The 3,338-nt window shown below is 38.3% G+C and overlaps 1 protein-coding gene across 1 annotated transcript in view; it reads left to right on the forward strand.

Annotated features, from left to right (window-relative positions):
- The window catches only part of PPP1R2 (protein phosphatase 1, regulatory (inhibitor) subunit 2), a 38,772-nt gene that overhangs the window by 34,808 nt on the left and 626 nt on the right, over window positions 1-3,338 (forward strand). The gene's annotated exons all lie outside the window — the stretch shown is intronic.

Here is a 3,338-nt window from a genome sequence, read left to right on the forward strand (position 1 = left end):
TTTGCAGTTTGTGTGCTATTTAGGAAAAATGTCTCAAAAGCACAAATATTCAGTGGCTGGAGATGTCTAAATGCATGTGATTTGGTTGTGTTCTGCAAGTTTTTTTTCTAAACAGGCTGTTTTAAGCTCAGAACAATTTTTTTCATAGAATTAGCTTAAAAAGTCAAGTACCAAGCCAGCCTATAAAAACCAAGGGGTACCTAAACCTGTATTTCCCATTGTGTTGCATAAAACCCTCATACCACAAGATGTTGAATGAAAATGATTCCATGAGCAAATTAGCTTTACTCATGCTCTATACTTTATTCCTCTACCCCTGGGAGACATTTACACATTATGGTATTAAAAGGTCTGACAAGTCCTGCTTATAGGAATCTATTTATAATGAAACTTACTTTAACATTTTTTGAGCGTGTTTCGCCATAACCACTCCACCATGTCCATCAAGTAACATCCCAAGTAGAGCATTAGGCTAGGGTTTCTAATATATGAAAGTTGTACTTCCTCCTAAAAGAGGAGAAGAATGGTTTATCAGTGATAGAGGGAAGACATGGTAGCAATAACTGTACAGTATTTATGGATTGTATATAATTTGCCAAACATAAGACCTTAATTTTTGGAAACTTATGCAAGAAACTAAAATACATGTCTAGGACAGATGAGGAGGTAGTTGATGTGGTTGGTTATAAGCTGTCGTGGTTTAATACTGGTAGGACAATTGCTCCAAGACTGGCCACTCAAAGCAGTTTTCCCAAACATCTTATGCCGGCCATCAACTCTTGCATAGATAGTTGAGAGCAAATTTGCTACTCGTTAAGAAAATAGAAGAGCAGATAACAAGTGTCTCTGGTAGGTGGTTCATACCCCTAAGGCTTGGTTAGTTGCCCCAGCAATGTGGTTTGGGGTTTTTGGCTCCTATACTTTAAATTTGGGTTTGACTCATCTAGTTTTTTATTTGAGGAATTATTTGGGGGAGGTAATGCTGAGAGTAGGTAAGTGAGGGTGGAGTTGGCAAGTGCTTAGTCATGATTTTATCTCAACTGCCCAACCTGAAATTTTTTTCAGTAGGTCTGCCAAGTGTTCTGCATTTCAGTTCTATTACCAATGGGAATTATTGGAATTGGAAGAGAACTCCTATGAGTTGTTGTTCCTCTCTGTTGAATTTTTTTTTTTTTTATTGATGCCAGTGTTGACTAGAAATAGAAGAGGATTGTGCAGGCTGATCTTTGGTATCGTAATATCATTTGACCTCACTACTAGCAAAGGAGCTTATAAGCAGCTTTGCAGTATGCCTTGTTCTAACAAAACGATTCAATCTGAAAAGGTATTGCCAATAATAGAGCTAATGAACATAGGAAGAAGTCTCATTTAGTTAAGCTCCGTGGTCTCTGAAGTATCCCTTATGTAAGCAATTCAAGACAGAATACTGTATTTTCTTTCCATGTCCCTATGTGAAAGAGACTCCCAATTGAAAAACACTCTCTATTGTAGGGCACATGCCAAGTTAAATTAGGAAATATGGACATAAGATTCTTTCCCCACCTTTAAAGATTGCCAAGTTTAGATGTGCATACAGAGCACAGAAAGAGCATTGCTTTGAGGAAACAAGGAAAGGAGTAAGCTTAGCTCATCCTCTTCAGCCATTCCGAGGAGGCCCTTCTGGTAGATGAGACTGAGAAGGATGTGCTAATTATAATTAGCAAGACATTGCTACTTGGCAGAGTTTTATGTAAATTCCCTTGAAACCAAATTAAGATATCTAATCAATCACCTGCCACAAAATTGTTACTAAGCAAGATAGAAAGTTCCCACAAAAATCAGAAATGTCAAATGATTTTCTTAACACCAAAGCGTACTATAAATGTTGAATTTCAGAAGTTGAAGCAGATTTGTACATTGTTGCCAATTAAGCTTCTGCTGCTGTTTTAATAATCCCTAAGTCAGTTTATTAGGGGACAAGGGGTTGTGGAAGGAAGGGCTAAGTCAGAACCACATTATGGGAGTCCCACTGTAGCTCGATACTATCTCAGGAAATGTGCTGTGGTTCAGTGCTAACTCTGAAAAGCAAACTGATCTTCACTTCCCCAAGTAGGAGTGTCTGAGTTTTTCATGGTAAATCACAAAGTATATAATCCAATCTCTACAAGTCTTATTAAAAGCAGCCCTAGATTTGGGGGCAGGGGACAACTGATCAGATTACAAAGTAAATTGAACCCAAAATAGTATTCTCTGTTATTCAAAGCTTCAAGCATTGTTCTGTAGACTTAGACTAGGTCATCTGGAATTTTGTGAATTGGATGAGGAGACACTGATAAGTGTAAAGTTGAAGGGGAAGGATGTTTATTTTTGAGAACATTATTGAACATTTATTAAGCAACAACTATGTGCCCAGGAATTTTGCTGGGCAGTGTATATAAAAAGGTAAATAAAAGATGGTTTAGAACAATACTGTGACCAAAAGCAAAATGTAAGACATATGACACGTAGAACAGAGGCATCAGGATGTCTGTTGCTTACGTAAGACGTCTTACACATGTCACAAACACCGCGTCTGAAACTGAGCTCTTTATTTTTCCTCCAAACTATTCTTAATTGCAGTATCCCCCATCACGTACATTCTCCCAAAATCAGTAACTTGGCTCCACATCCTATCTCAACCTTTATTCAAATTCTTTCTTTGAAATAATCAAATCCAGTCCAGTAGTAAACCTTATTGACTTCACCTCCATCATGTATCTAAATCTCTCCCCTTCTCCAGTCTCTACCGTGGGTGTCTTAGTGAAGCGACGATACTTGCGTGTATCCCTGTGACAACCGTCTCAGTGATTTCTCCGTTTCATTCTATCCCTCTTCCGTCCATTTTCTACACAGCAGAAAGTGTTGCTGTTCTGCTTAAAGCCTTTCAATGATCTCTCCACCACCCTTCAGAATGAGCCCAATTTCTTAGAATGGCTTAGAAGACTCCGTGTACAGGCCCCCACTTAACCTGTTCAAATCTTTTTGCGCCACATTCCTGCTTATTAATTATAGTCATAATAATTTTTGGTTGGGGTTTTATTTTCTTCAGTTTGTCCAACTTACTAAGTTTTTCTCCTCTTTTAGGGCCTAGACACTAGCAAATCCCTCTGCCTGAAATACTCTACTAATTTTTCACATGACTTTTCTCATTCTTTAGGTTCAAAGGTAACTTTGTGCCATTCCCTGCCCACTCTATATAAAAAAGAAGTCTTTTCTATTATTCTCAGACCCTTTCTTACCTAGTTGGTTTGCTTGGTAGTTGCCTGGCTTCCTCACTAAATAGAAATCTCCACGAAGGCAGGGGTTCTTTCACTTACCTC

The sequence above is a fragment of the Propithecus coquereli genome, unplaced genomic scaffold (genome assembly GCF_000956105.1).
Source record: "Propithecus coquereli isolate 6110/MARCELLA unplaced genomic scaffold, Pcoq_1.0 Scaffold10, whole genome shotgun sequence".
NCBI lineage: Eukaryota > Metazoa > Chordata > Mammalia > Primates > Indriidae > Propithecus > Propithecus coquereli.